This window comes from Polypterus senegalus, chromosome 4 (genome assembly GCF_016835505.1).
Source record: "Polypterus senegalus isolate Bchr_013 chromosome 4, ASM1683550v1, whole genome shotgun sequence".
Lineage (NCBI taxonomy): Eukaryota > Metazoa > Chordata > Cladistia > Polypteriformes > Polypteridae > Polypterus > Polypterus senegalus.
Window position 1 is genome coordinate 87472282 of NC_053157.1, and position 16650 is coordinate 87488931.

Below are 16650 nucleotides of genomic sequence, written 5' to 3' on the forward strand. Positions count from 1 at the left end.
TTCTGCACCCAAGTGTCGGCCAAGCACTCTACTAAGGGGCTCTTCTATGAGCTACCTGTCGTTATTACAGCGAGCCTGCTTTCGCTGCTTGCTCACTCACTCATGCACCGGCTCCTTCGCCTCCAGCTAACTCTTCTTCCTCCTCCGCCTTTAACCTCCATTCCATTTTCCAATCTTTTTCCCCCTCCCTCCGCACTCACGGTCCTACTACAGTATATATAATGGGGACGTGGCACAGGTGCGGCTATTAGCAGCTCCCGGGATGAATCATGGACATGGGCAATCTCACACCTGTGCACTTCATTATAGAAACACCCAAGCCCGCATCGCTCCCGAGATCCGCTCCGGCCACACTACCATACCCCCTCTTTAAGCCACGAGTGCAGCGATTATTTATTTAAAACTGGCCTGTTATTCTGAGCCGTGGACTCGCTGTATTACACTTGGCAGTCAAAGTCACAATGAGGCATCTTACAGGCATATCTGCAGAATAATTCATTGGCTGAAAGTACTCAGTGATAGTGTCAGAGACACAATGTGCATTGTTCAGGAACATGAGCATTATTCAAAATGGCACTCAATTTTGCTTTAATTCTCTCCACGGGATCCAAAGTGCATCCCGTAACTGAGCCAGCCCTTTAAATTGACTTGTGGACCTCTCTTCAACTCATGTTACAAGCACACCACAACATAGAAAATTGCACTTGCCATCACAGAGTTGTAGATGATGTGAAGGAATTCACTTCCTACATTAAAGAAACACAATCTCCTAAGGAAGAAGAGAATAATTTGCCCTTTCTTATATAATTCTTCAGTGTTCCACGAACAGTTCAACCTGTCATTGATGTGCACCCCCAAGTACGTGTAATAGTGGGCCACATCTAAATCCACTCCTTGAATAGTGACCGGACATAGAGACTTTTTGATGCAGTGAAAGTCAATAATCAGTTCCTTGGTTTTGCTGATGTTAAGTTGCAGACAGTTCTTTTTGCACCAAGAAGCAAAGTTCTCCACCTGACTCTTCTACTCTATCTCATCCCACTTATCAGTACACCCCATAAGTGCAGCAGCATCTGAGAATTTCTGCAAGTGACATGACCTGGTGTTATGTTTAATGTTTACAGAGTGAAGAAAAAAGGAGACAGGGTTGTTCCTTGTGGCACCTTAGTGTTGCTCACATCTGTATCAGAAACACAGTCCCTGACTCTCACAAACTATGGTCTGCCCAACATAAGTCCATTATCCTGGACATCATAGGCTCTTCCACCAGCAAAAAACAAAATCCTCATAGTGCTACCAGCTTTTTCCAGGCGAGAATAAGCCTTGTGGAGCAGAGAGATAATTGCATCCTCCACTCCAATTTTTGTCCAATAGTCAAACTATAGTGGCTCAAGGTGGTCTAGTACAAGAGGAATTGTATAGTCACGGGACCAGTCTCACAAAGATCTTCATGATGTGAGACATAAGTGCCACTGGTCTGCAGTCATCAGGTGAAGAGGCCTGCCTTCTTAGGAACAGGAACAAGGCAGGATGTTTTCCATGGCAGCAGCAGTTTCTGGAGTCTTAGGGACAGACTGAACAGGTGATAGAGGACATCACAAAGGCCAGCACAGGCCTTAATACCTCGAGAACTGACTGTATCTGGTCCCACAGCTTTTCCTGTGCGTAGCTTCCTCAGTTGTCTTCTTTCTAAAAATAATACATAGTTCTTTAGAGAGAAACCTGTCCTGCAGCAGTGCAAAAATCAATTAAAACATGTGACCCACTCACGTGCAATGTTTTCTCAATATTTTCAAATAACTTGGCCAAGTACAATGCTTCATAAATCCTTCCATGCTCATAAAGAAAGGCAACTTTTTTTTCTCATATTTGCATATATCATCGGGGATGCAGAAGAAGCTCACTTCATCCACAATTGTGGTTATATATAATATTTTTTCTTGATTATTGTATCCTTGTCTGGAAGACAGTGAGACAGCAATTCACTGGGTAACAGCATACAAAACGTGCAAGGTGTGTGTATGTGATTCAGTACATGCGTTAGCCTATATGCCATATATACATTATACATACAGTATATTGTTTTCGAAAGAAGACCTCATTCAGGGCCAAGTACCACATGCCATCAGTTCTTCCAATTTCACAAAGAAAGCCCAATGTCTATTCTTTGACTTCTTTTTCCATCTCCACAGTTGAACTGCCACATTCCATGTTGAATCAGAATGTAATGGAATACCAACAGCCCATCATGCCACTACAACATGTGCATCACATTAGCAACAAGTAACAAAGGCTGGTCTTTGATGAGCTAAACTGTGGTAAAAATGATACAGGAAAATTTTTCATGGTTGACAAATTTATACTAGTATCCAATGCACTACTACTTTACCTAATGAAAAAAAAAAGCTTTTTCCTAAAGACTTTTTAACCATGAAAATTTTCAAATGATTTGGTTGGTTGAGAAAAACTCAAATAAAAAGTTCAAATTAAAGTAGATGTATACTTTCCCATTCAATAGCCATCTCATTTACAGCCTGTGCACTTAATGGTACTTAACACCTGATTAATTTGAAGTTTTAATTTGTCAGTAAAATAAGCATTCATATAATTTACATGGTTCAGAATTTAATAAGCTTCATTTTTTATTATAGTTATAATTACTCCAATTGTAAATGTGCCATTAAATCAATTAATGAGTGCTATCTATTGCCTGAATCTCTAAACAGTCAACACTGAGAGGCCATTTTTACAACACAAAAAATATAACCTTAAAGAAATGTACTTCTGTCTTTCATTAATAGACCACTGAATGCTTCTGACTCGCATCCACTATACAAGTCTTCAGTGTGAAAGATCTGAGAGTTCATTCATAACTGTTTTATTTTTCTTACCCTGTTTTTATGTTATTGGGATACAAATAAATCTTAGCAAACATTGTCTGGGGTGTTGTTTATTGACAAGCTCTTGGTAGCTGAGTGTCACATGTAGACCAGATGAGCTCAGCCTGTAAAAGCTGTGTTGAGCCAACATGCAGACTTACAACCATCAAAGCAAAAGGTGAGGGTCAGGTGCAATACCACTTGGGAGACAAGTGAGTGTGGAAAATATCCACTGTATAAAATAGCAGCTGTGCATTGTTGGATTTAATTTAAAGTACAGTACTGATGCTAGAACCACATTTCTTGATCAAACTTAGTCTCCACTCTGGAGTTACCAAGGTGGGTGTGAGGCTACATACACAGGTGGGTAATACACAGTTGGCATTTAATATGGTTAAGAACAATATGAATGCTGCTTGTGTTGATTCTCCTAACCACTTTTCAGAGTGTTTGGCCTTTTCAGAAACTTTTGATTCTGTGCTGGAAAAGATACTATCTACTCTTTCTTGAGGTTCCAATTGGAAACTTCAGTGACAGAAATGAAAGAAAGATCTGGAGTATGTGACTGTGGGAAATAGTCTGTTTGATGTGAATCTGATTTCTGAATATGTAATTAAGTGTAATTTAAGCCATGTTCTGGTCATAATACACACCATGTTCAAATATAAGGTTGCATTGTAAGTGATCCTGGTACCAAAGTTCTATAAGCCATGGGTCAGTGATGTCCTTTAAGGCTATATGTTCTGGGCACTTGAGTGAACAGAGATACTGAAGTGTTACCCGACTCAGTGGCTCAACTTACCTGGATTACACAACTGGTTATTTAGGGCATACTCGTAATAACTGACAGATATGTCATGTTGTGATAAGACTGATTTTCAGCTTTAGAAGAGCTTGTCATGTATTTCAGGAAAGATCAAGGAGATATAGTGTGGTCAAAAGTTCACTAGTGAAAGCAGTTGCATATAGCTGTGATCAATAAATAGTTTGGGCAGCAGTTAGAGCAGTCATGGAAGTTTTTGTGTAAGAGGAATTTGCTGAGGCCATGAATAATGATTTTTCTGACATTCTCAAAAAATTCTCACAAACAATTTAGTTACTAAAGATAGATAGACAGCAAATTACTCACATTTTTTCTCAGCAAGTGTGAGTAAATCTTAATAACTTAAAATATCTGGGAGAGGTGGAAGGAGAACTTTTAAGACCAAATCAGCCTTTTGGCTCATGTCATAATTATAATTTTTGCCTTACTATAAGTTTACTTTTGGCTTTTGCATATTTTTGTCTATGACTGAATAGTTATGAATCATTTTATTATTATTTGATTTATTTTCACATTTACATTTTACATGTATTTGTTTGTCAGATGCTTTTATCCAAACCAACTTACAAAAGAGGTTTACATAATCGAGTCACATTAGGCTAAAGCCTAATTGTTCAGCAAGAGTAGCAGGACAGGTAACAGAAGCTGATTGCTACAAATGAAAAGATGTAATAACTAATACATTTACAAACATTGATTAACAATCGATAAAGCAATTAAACTTACTGTAACAACAGATCAACCAACAGTGTGAAAGATCACAGAGCAAAGTTTTTTTTTTCTGTCTCAATCAATTAGACAGATATTCACAGAACAGATGGGTTTTCAATTGCTTCTTAAATACATTGAGAGAGTCAGCAGTTCAGGCAGAGGTGGGCAACTTGTTCTACCAACTACGAACTACACAGAAAAAGAGTCTGGATTGAGACTTGATACCACGGAGGTGGGTATCAGCAGATGCTGTTCCCTGAGTGGACAACAAGGAGCATAGCACCTCACCAGTGTCTCCATATACACAGGTGCTGACCCACTGACAACTCTGTAGGCAAGCATCAGAGATTTGAACTTGACATGTTCTGCTACAGGGAGCCAATGTAAAGACCTGAAGAGAGGAACAACATGAGCCCATCTTGGTTGGTCAAATACAAGACAGGCCGCTGCATTCTGGACCATATGCAGTTGCTTGATAGCACATGCGGGTATTCCTGCCAGAAGTGAGTTTCTGTAGTCCAGACACAACAAGACCAAAGCCTGGACCAGAAGTTGTGGTGCATATTCCGTAAGATTACATCTGATCTTGTGGATGTTGTACAGCATGAACCCAAACGAATAAAAAACAGCAGAAATGTGGTCAGAAAAAAATAGCTGCACATCAATCGTCACCTGCATACTGATTTGGCAGGTATTAGCAACACTGAGCTGAGCTGTACAAAGATAGGGAGTTAAATAAACTGGCTGGCCAGGATCACAAGAGGCCCAGTTTTTACCAGATTGAGCTGTAGAGGGTGGCCCTTCATCGAGGTTGAGGTATCAGTAAGACATGCAGGGACTCTAGCTGATACTGTGTTGTCTTCTGGAGGGAATGTCAGGTACAGCTGTGTATCATCAGAATAGCACTGAGAAGAGGACCCATGGGATTGAATGATGGAGCATGGTGAGGTGGTGTATAGAGAAAAAAAGTAGAGGGCCCGGCCCCAATCCTTGGGGCAACCCTGTGCAGGTCGGATGCGTCTTTGTCGAATGGTTCCTCTTTTTGTCATTTTCATTTATTGCCTTTGCCAACATTTTATGATTTTTTTATGTTGACAACCAGGCTGATTGCAGCTAACATGACTAAGAAAGTCATGTGATATAAGATGTTATCACTCCCCACCTATTTAAGATAATAATAATAATAATAATAATAATAATAATAATAATAATAATAATAATAACAATACATTTTATTTATACAAGGCGCATTTCAGAGAACTCAAGGACACCGAACAAACAATAAATAAATAAATAAATACAAAACACAATTATAAACAACTTAAACATCAAAAAATCTAAAAATTAAAACCAAACAAAACCACTATAATTAGGAGGAAGAAGAAAAAGCCATTTTAAACAAATGTGTTTTAAGTTTACATTTGAAAGATGAATATGAATTGATATTTCGGAGATCCGCAGGTAATGAGTTCCAGTGCTTGGGAGCAGAACGGCTGAAAGCTCTGCTCCCCATGGTGGTTAGACGGGAGGGAGGAACGGTCAGATGGGTGGAGATAGTAGCACTCAGCAACTTTTCACCAAATTTGATAAACTATAATAAACTATTTACTCTGTGAAGATTTTGGTTAGCAATTCTCTGGATGGTTTTAACTAGGAAACATATTCTTTTGTTTTTGAGACTATGTTTTTTTGCAGTTTTGGCACTTTAAAGGTTTAGTGTCCTGCCTTCCAAAACAGGAGATGAATCAATGACAAAGTTGTGACACTGAGCAGGATTTTGAAGCTAAAAGGAAGACACATTTAACAAAGGCAAAGAACAGAAGAGATTGTAACCTGAATATATTAATAATAATCATCACTAAAGGTTTTTTTTCAGCAGGAATCTGAAATTTCAGACAATTGGAAGAATAACACAATTTTATACAGTCATGTTGATAAAGTGATGTGTCACAAGATCCTTATCTTCTTGGCTGGTAACAGCATAACAATTGTAAAGAAAAATGGCAACACCAATAACAGAACAATACAGATCATGAAAGAATGTAATTTATTTTCAACATGGTTAAAACACCTACCAATGGATTTTTTGCTGTTTCAAACCAGCAAACAGTATTTGAAAAAAAATATAAACTGAAGGAATAGTCAGAGAGAAATGAAGGTAGCTAGCCGAATCATGACATTTACCAGTTTAAAGAGTCATTATTGTCATGTGTACAGAGTACAGTGAAATTCTTACCTGCATGTACAAATCAACATGCAAGCACGCCACCACTCTCTGACACCATGATTAATGAGTATGACTACCTTTCTTCAAAACCTCTGTCTTCCTTGCTGAAAAATCTAATTTCCAATATGTTAAGTAGTGAGTCTATAATATACTGCAATTTGTTTCCTTTTCTTTTTTATAAAAGTAGAAATCTCAATCTGCTAAGTGTAAACCATCTCAATGTTTGTAATAAAGGAAATATGTAGATTTCAGGTATCTCAGCAAACTCTTCAGTAAAACTGAGAATATTCGCTTACTACACACAAAAAAAAACATACATTGATATGTAAGGCCTTATGAGATGAAAACTCATGTCATCAAGAGGTGTCAACCAATAACATTGGAGAACAACATTTTCTTTTAAGTTGTCCTCTGGAAAAAGTTTTAGTGATTATTAGAGACAGCTTCAAGCTGAACACAAATATAATTTCAGACTGAATGTAGCATGAAGGCATTTGGAGAAACAAGAAATGATTTTTTCTTGAATTTAGCATGTTTAATCGCTTAATGATGCCGACATATTACATTAGTTCAATTGAGTTACAAATGTTTTGCTGCTGATTTTCATGTGTACTCAGGACCTGCTCCTTCTGATTTCAGTGTCCATTAATAGACTGCCCACATGGATTGCTTCTATTTTCCTTGATGTTGCTTTTCCTTCGTTGCAATGTCTTGGTGAAACCTTTCACCATGTTTGGCACTAACTGTATTAGGATTAGTAGGGAAGACATCAAAGTATAAAGTCAGAAAATGAATCTTTAGCGACTTTTTACACTTCATGGTTTTGTATGCTTGAAACATGTTATCAGTTAACTGGAAATAGTTTGGTGCTCTTGTGGAAGCTACAATATATAATACAATGCTATAATGTATGTATTATTTATTGTATTAATGATATTGATATACTGATATAAACAATTGACTACTATATGTGTGTGTGCAAGCAAGAATATTTAAAGCAGGGTTAACAACTGTTAACAAACAAATGTTTTTATTATTACCTACAAGCAACCTTTAGCAAAACAGACTGTTCTATGTCTATGTCTATGTCTCAAAATAAAGTATGCTGACATAGAAAAAATCTTGCAAAAAGAGGAAGCACTGAAGCAAGTGTAAAAATATTAGATTAAAGGGCACAGGGAGGTAAAAAAAACTATATAAGCAGCCCGAAGAAGGGGAAGTGAGAGATTTTCTGACTTGCAAGCAGAAAGCTCCATGCTCACTACTCACCTGTTTATTATTTTTTTAAATAAACTAACATTGATTAAATTGCACTCCTGTCTTCCTCAGCGTCTTTCTTCCCCAGTTTTCTGGTGCCTGAACAGGGACGAGTGGCGGCTGCAGGCTCCGGGTTCGACTCCATGTGTGGGATCCTCCACCAAGGGCCAATGACGATTGGTGAGACCAGCTCCAGGTAAAAGTTAGGACTGGCTCGTCCCCAGTGGGGATTGGGAGACAGGAGCCTCAGACCCCCTCTCGATTGAAGACCCCGAGTGAAACTGTGTTTTTGTAGCTTCTAAGCTACTGTAGCTACTAAGAAAATTCTTAACAGCATCCTTGAATGCCTCCCATGTTATTTTCTTCTGGACCTGCTTGTCATTGATGACATGTCTGATTTGTAGACATATAAAAATGCCTTCCTTAATCTTGGCATCAGTAATTTGTTGAAATATCTGTCTCAAATATGAAAATCCTTCCACTTTCGTGTACATCAAATTCATTAATAATTTTTTTCATCATTTTAAGTTTTATATGAAGAGGAAGTAAAGATATCATTTTTGGGTCAGCAAATGGTTTATATGCCACACTTTTCTGCCCTGGATCCAAATACATATGGAGCGGCCAGTCCTTTGTAATGTAATGAGACTCTGTAACATGGCTGACTCATCCTTAAATGAAACCACAGGACTTGGTATACCTGAGCTAAATTCTGAGTAGCAGCATCACTACATTTAGATTACCAAAGATGTTCCAGTTGCAGTTGTTGTACTGTATATGTTTACTGAGGGGAAATCCTAAAAATACAGCAATTAAATGGTACATGATAAGACAATTTAACAGCATTTTTTTTTGATTAGCTGGCCAAAATGCATAAGATGCACTAAAAGTGTTCAGGAAGCAAAATCTTCATTCTCCAGCATAACTGATGTTACATTATGACTGCAAACTCCCAGGATTATCCAAAAATTAATAATTCAAGCAAGATTAAAGAGCATTGAAATATTTGTGAATTTCAAATACTGAAGTATTTAAAAAAATTTAAATAGTTAAAGATAAATAGGAAGAAAAATTAACATGCATTATTGTTGTTCAAGGTCAGTTTCTTGTACTGAAAGAAAATCACTTAAGGATATCAAAAAGACTTTTATTCTTCTGGTAATAATGTTTCCCTGATTTCTGATATTTCTTCTGAGTAGGGCTTTGGCTAGAGCTTAAATTTTGCCTTTTCATCCCTCAATACATTTATTCTTATGTTTAAATGATTTTAGACTAGCCATTATTTTCTTTCAGGTGTAGCAGTTATGATCTGTTTGGAAAAAGCCATGTCACTAGTATTGATTGAGGCTGAGTTCATTTGTGTGTCTTAAGGTTATGTTGGTGAGGTAAAAGCCCAGTAAATAGAAGCCTGCGTGAGTGAATGAGATATAACTGCAAAATATTCTGCTAGAAAGTGAAAACTGACTGGGCCCAGCAGGAAATGAATAAGGGTCTAGGAGACAAAATGGAAATGTAAAAATATGGCTAAAGGTCAAAACAGGGAAATCAGAAATCAAATCATCTAACCCACAACACTAAAAAAAAATCAAAGCTGACAGTAGTGGCAAATAGCTCTTCTAAACATAAAGTGTTAACATGCAGGATTTTATTTTGAGTATCCACAATCCAGGACAACCCACAAGTACATGGCACAGAGCAAAGAAAGGAGTAAAAGAAAATGAAACCTGTAAATAATCATAACAGAAACATTGGATATTTTGAGTATATTTTGGCTATAGTTCCTGTTCAGTGGTATGTAAAAGAAGAGGACAATGAATCAATCACTGCAGGTTAGGGTGGTGAATCCCATTTGTAAAAATAAGAACAGATGGTATGTTCCAGTATACAGATGAATCACATTCCTTAGTCTCTCTGGGACAGAATGTTTAGGGTTATCAGAGCATAAACCCTGTTTGAGAGTTGAACCTGAAGATCAGAAAGAGTAACAAAGATTCTGTCCTGACTGTGAAAGAGTGGACTTTCAATATTTGATGGCTTAGACAAGCTTGCCAGTTCTGTCTATATGCATTTAGAGGTCTTGGAAAAACCTATTATTATGTTCCCTGTAGTATCTTTCTGCAAGGTTCTTTCAGAGTAGGGCCAAGACAGTGTGACATTTGGATCCTACTGTATATATGAGAAGTGACAGTAATGTTTACATGCCTGGTGTTAAATCAAATCAATTTGGTCTTGACCAAAGGTGCATCTTGTTTCCTCCCCACTTTTTTCCCGGGATAAAATATCAAGGCACAGTTGTATTTGGAGATTCATTTTTTTGGAGGTCTGAGATTGCATCTCTGCTATTTGCTCATGATACTGTCCTCTTTTCCTAATCAGACTGTGATATAAGGTAAGTACTTGAATAGTTTGCAGCTGAGTATGATGCTTTTGGGATGAAAATTAATACTTTGAAATGCAAAAGTATGAATAATGTATGCCAAGTGAAGGTGCTCAATTAACTCAGAGACTGGCTCATAATATAAGAGAATGGCGACAATGAGATTGATCATTGTGCTTGTGCAGCATCAGCAGTTCTGCAGATGTTGTACTGGACCATGCTGGTCAAGCACAAGCTAAGTGTTTGGAAAAAGTTTCTGATTTTACCGGTCAGTCTATTACACCTTTTCACATATGATCATGAGCTCTTCATGATGACCAAAAGAATTAGTTTGCATGAACAATAGGTTGTAAAGTGCATAGCATAGAAGCAGTATACCAAGGGACAAACACAGAACATGCTATAACGACTAAAGATATGTGTGTTCACTCAGTCTGCATCTTCTTGGAATTCAGTGGGAGAAACTGGAAAAAAACATTGAAAATACAGTGGTCTCATCTGTCAAACTTGACATGTTGCTACTGCTACAGTACCTTCACAAGAAAAGGGGAATGGAAATTAAAATGGAGTTAAGAGGTTTTAGAGGTGTCTTCTTTCTGGATTTGCTTGTCATCATACAGACTAGGATCTGTCATGATTCATCTGTCTATTCATAGATACAGTAGAAACAATGTGTGAAACCTTTAATGATAAATAATAATGCAATATAAATTGAGCAGACTTTGTACAGCGGTGAGTATGTATATTGACTGCATTTAAATATTTAAAACCAGTCAGTTATTGCATCCTTCAGAGATGAAGTAGTTTGGGCTCCTCTTTACAATAATAACTACCCTGCACTTTGATTGCAGGAATTAATCATGTTCATCCAACATTTCTCAGTGTGTGTTCTTCCACTTTTAACAGTGATCTACAAATTTGGTTCAGCTTTCAGCACTAAATTTTCCCTCTGGTCTAATATTGCAGTGTTATGCTGGTCCCTGAACAGCTAGTGACTCTTCTCAAACACTGAGCCTTTAAAATAACAACAAAATTAGCAATATTGGAAATTTAATATCAGAAAGATTTGAGCTTTACAAAATGAGGGTACAAAGGTAAATTCAGGGAAAGATTACTTTTCTATATACTTTCTGTAACTGATTATAAACTAGAAACTATGTGCTAGATGGTTGTAAACCAGCATTCAGGTTTGCAGAAAAGGAAGAACAGGACACAAAGAATTTGTAAATCTACAGTACTAGGTCTTGATAATATTAGACAGATTATCAACAGAATATTATTTTCTGTAAATGTAATAGTGATTTGAGGATTTGTTTATCAGTTTTTCAAAGTGTACATTTTTTCTTTGACTTTATTTTTTTTTCTGGATCATGGATTATTGGGTTAGTATTGCTTTTTTGGGAGTTTTTAATTAAGATAATTATTTTTGTTTCATGCCACATGGGAGAATCACCCTACAGTCATATGAAAAAGTTTGGGAACCCATCTCAGGCTGCATAATAATTAACTCTACTTCCAACAAAAAAGATAACAGTAGTATGTCTTTCATTTCCAAGGAACATCTGAGTACTGGGGTGTTTTCAGAACAAAGATTTTTAGTGAAGCAGTACTTAGATGTATGAAATAAAATCAAATGTGAAAAACTGGCTGTGCAAAAATGTGGGTCCCCTTGTAATTTTGCTGATTTGAATGCATGTAACTGCTCAGTACGGATTACTTGCCACACCAAATTGATTGGATTAGCTTGTTAAGCCTTGAACTTCATAGACAGGTGTGTCCAATCATGAGAAAAGGTATTTAAAGTGGTCAATTGCAAGTTGTGCTTCCCTTTGACTCTCCTCTGAAGAGTGACAGCATGGGATCCTCAAAGCAACTCTCAAAAGATTTGAAAACAAAGATTGTTCAATATGATGGTTTTGGAGAAGGCTTCAAAAATATATCTCAAAGGTTTAAACTGTCAGTTTAAACTGTAAGGAATGGAATCAGGAAATGGAAGGCCACAGGCACAGTTGCTGTTAAACCCATGTCTGGCAGGCCAAGAAAAATACAGGAGCGGCATATGCACAGGATTGTGAGAATGGTTAAAAATAACCCAGAGATCACCTCCAAAGACCTGCAAGAACATCTTGCTGCAGATGGTGTATCTGTACATCTTTCTACAATTCAGCACAATTTGCACAAAGAACATCTGTATGGCAGGGTGATGAGAAAGAAGCCCTTTTTGCACTCATGCCACAAACAGAGTCGCTTGTTGTATGCAAATGCTCATTTAGACAAGCCAGATTCATTCCAAGAAAAACACCTGCTACCTACTGCCCCATGCTGTGGGGCTGTGTGACTAGTTCAGGGACTGGGGCCCTTGTTAAAGTCGAGGATCGGATGAATTCAACCCAATATCAACAAATTCTTTAGGATAATGTTCAAACATCAGTCACAAAGTTGAAGTTATGCAGGGGTTGGATATTCCAACAAGACAATGACCCAAAACACAGTTTGAAATCTACAAAGGCATTCGTGCAGAGGGAGAAGTACAATGTTCTGGAATGGCCGTCACAGTCCCCTGACTTGAATATCATCGAAAAGCTATGGGATGATTTGAAGCAGGCTGTCCATGCTCAGCAGCCATCAAATTTAACTGAGCTGGAGAGATTTTGTATGGAAGAATGGTCAAAAATACCTCCATCCAGAATCCAGACATCAAAGGCTATAGGAGGTGTCTAGAGGTTGTTATATTTACAAAAGGAGGATCAACTAAGTATTGATGTAATGTCTCTGTTGGGGTGCCCAAATTTATGTACCTGTCTAATTTTTTTATGATGCATATTGCATATTTTCTGTTAATCCAATAAACTTAATGTCACTGTTGAAATACTACTGTTTCCATAAGGCATGTCATATACTGTATTAAACAGAAGTTGCTACTTTGAAAGCTTAGCCAATGATAAACAAAAATCCAAAGAATTAAGAGGGGTTCCCAAACTTTTTCATATGACTGTATACTAGGTTTTGGATATATCTAAACATTTCGTTCATGTGCATTTTCCTGGTATCAGTAGTTAAATATCCTCCAGCTGGTGTTATTTTGCTACTTCAATTTTGGTTTTGTGCATTAGGCTTTTGTGTTATGGTACCTTTTGATTACTTGGTCTTTGTTCTTAGTCATCATAGCCTTCTTGGAACAGCAAGAAATGTTGTGGCTACATGGACCACTTACATCTCTGATCCAGGTTGAGCACCCTTCTTATGATGCATAATGGCTAGACCACTTTTGCTGCTGGCATTTTCAACCCAGCTCCAGTAATTTTTTGCATAAGTGCAGTCTCATTCCATCAAGATCTTAGGCTACCTGCTGTGGTCCGCATACCCCCTAAACTGCTAGAGAGGCAAGGGGTACACGGAATCAAAATGTGGTGAATGATTTTTTTCCTCTTACTTGTCTGGTTTTCATTTTAGAGACAGACAAAGACAAAAGTCTCTAAAACATTGACAGGCTTAGATCAACTTAAGAGTGTTTTACAGGTACCTTCCATTTTACTGCAGCCAAATCCTCAGCTCACTCTCCATGGTACACAGTGATGCCAGCAGTATAGGACTTGATGTATAGGCTATGACCTTTTCTTCTTGAAAGGGGGCAAACCGAATTTACACTCTCAGGAGTGTCTTGCAGTTGTGTGGGCAATTGAAAAATGACACTACTACCTGGAGGGGATTGAGATCAATGTATATTATGACCACAGTACTCTTTCTTGGACCTTTAGCTGTTCCTTACCAGATAGGTGCTCCAGCTTCAGGCATCCATTTTTAAACTACTGTATAGAATAGACTGCTGCCAGATGACATTTATCAAATTCCACTATCTCCTGTAGAAGTCTGTGCTCATTGCCATTGCATTTACCATTGGGCTGACCTAACTTAAGCATGCAGGACATAGCTACGGACCAAGAATATAGTCCTTTGGGTCAGGGGATTAGGGATGTGCTTGGCAACCAACAAAAAGGACGCATCTGTTTTGAGGGTCTTCAAGGGATGCTGCATAGGCGTGTGCCATTTATGGGGAGAGAATATAACCTTCAATTGGTATTTACAGAAGAAATGGTGCCTTAATTTATCATGATAGTCTGTTTGGGGATTATCTTGGAAGGATGAAAAATATGTTAAATTATTAGAAACGTCCTGGTACCCACGATAAGGAAAGATGTCTAGAGCCATGTTCATCATTGCAAAATCTGCCAGTAATATAAAAGTAAATCTAAGTAAATAAAAGTATAAAAAATCTAAGAAGCCTTCTGGATTGCTGCAGTCTGTTACAGTCACTGAGCCAACAAGATGATAGTGGCGGATTTGATGGAATCTCTTCCTCTCAGTAAGAACAAACTACTGAAGGTAGTGGTAGATTATTACACCAAGTGGCCGAAACTATTTGCCTTAAAAGATTGAAGGGTTCAAAAAAGTGCCACAGCATATTATCTCAGATCATCACAGTCACCTAAAAAAATTGCCTACTATATATAATTTGCAGACCAATATGAGGGTGAACTATATGTTAAAAACTGTGATCGCCTCCTATGTAAGAAACCATCATGAATGGCACAGGTGGCTTCCAGAACTTTATGAGTCTGTAGGCAGAACTCCTTTTCTGCTAGCTTTTGGCCATCACTTGAAAGGTTCTTTAGAGCAGTAATTCTCAAATGGTGGGTTGCGACCCAAAGGTGGGTCATGAACCCATTTTGAGTGGGTTGTAGGCCTTTGCCTGGGCAAAAAAATGTTAAGAAAAAAATAAACTAATGCCTTCTGTTCACACCTCTTAGCAGTAGGTGGTGATAATGCCTGGTAATGCAAGTTGACAACTGCTGTTTCACACCACAGAAAACCTGCAAACTTTATTTATATATGCTAATTGAGTATGGCGAAATGCAGGTACGACGCAGAATATATTAGATATGGATTTTCTTATTTTGACGACAAAGGAGGACAAAAACCTTAGTGTGTTTTGTGCAGTTAGGTGCTGGCGTGTGAAAACATGAAGCTGTCAAAACCAAAGTGGCATTTGGAAACAAAACAACATTATCTCAAAGATAAACCTTTTGAGTACTTCAGAAGATGACTTTAAGACCTGACGACATCACAAAAGTGTCTTACTTCTTCATGCTCGAAGCAAGAACAGGCACTCCGTGCATCTTACCTGGTGGCACATTGTATTGCAAAGTTAAAGAAGCCCCACGCCATTGCAGAGGTCCTCATTTTACCTGCAGCCATGGACATGGTCAGAGAGGTGTTGGATCAATCCACAGCGGATAAACTAAAAACTATACCTCTGTTAAATGACACTATTAGTAAGCAAATTGAAGACATGTCGGATGACATCAAACAATAGACCACAGCTCGCATTAAGGCAAGTGGTCATTTTGCCTTATAAACGGAAGAATCCACTGACATAACAAACAAAGCAGTTTTACTCGTTTACGTGAGACATGTGTGGGACGGGGACTTACAGGAACAATTTCTCTGCAGAAGAGAGCTCCCTACTACTACAACTGCAGAGGACATTTTCAGCTCTGTGGACTTGTATTTGTGTTCATTGGGCCTAAGCTGGGACATGTGCTTCGGTATCACAACTGATGGTGCTGCCTCCATGACAGGAAAAAACTCGTGGGTCGTGAGGAGAATACTTGAGGAAGCTCCGAATGCATCTTGGAACCATTTTTTTTTACATCAGGAGGCACTGACAGCAAAAGATATGGTACCAGTGCTTCATGGAACATTAAAAGATGTCATCCAAGTGGTAAACTACATTAAATGGAATGCAAAGAACACCTGGTGTTTTCAGAAACTGTGCCAAGATCTTGGTAGTGAGCATGCACAGGTGTTGTATAATGCCGAGGTACTCTGGCTTTCGAGGGGAAAGGTACTGTCCCGTTTTAATAAACTACGTGCTGAAATTGCAGCTTGCCCAGAACAATTGGCATCTTGCAGACCTGTTTAGCAACAGCGTGTGGCTCGCACACGTTGCTTACCTCGCTGATGTGTTTGAACAATGAAACATTAAATGTGTCTGTGCAGGGGAGGGGGAACAACATTTTTGAACAGTATGACAAATTCAATGCTTTCAAAAAAAAAGATCTCCTTGTGGGCAGGTCATGTTTCTAAAAACCAACTCGACATTTTCCCCAATGCCTATCATGAGGGACAGCAACTGGACGCGGCAGGAAAAAATGTAATGAAGAAAACGATGACAACACATATGAATAAACTTCTTAAGTGGTTTAATGACTACTTTCCTGAGAAACAGAGGGATGATGACTGGATACACGACCCATTTGGAATCAATATGGAAAGCGTCACATTGCCAACCAATGAAGAGAGTCAGCTGGTGGAG

The 16650-nt window shown here is 38.2% G+C and overlaps 1 long non-coding RNA gene across 2 annotated transcripts in view; it reads right to left on the reverse strand.

The window, feature by feature from the left end:
* Positions 1 to 948: 948 nt before the first annotated feature.
* The window catches only part of LOC120527500, a 99411-nt gene continuing 83709 nt past the window's right edge, over positions 949 to 16650 (reverse strand). Inside the window, exon 5 of one of the 2 annotated variants that reach the window (XR_005633347.1) lies at positions 949 to 1689. This is a non-coding gene — a long non-coding RNA (uncharacterized LOC120527500). Of the gene's footprint in view, positions 1960 to 16650 lie in introns of both variants that reach the window. The other variant, XR_005633346.1, reaches the window with a different exon arrangement.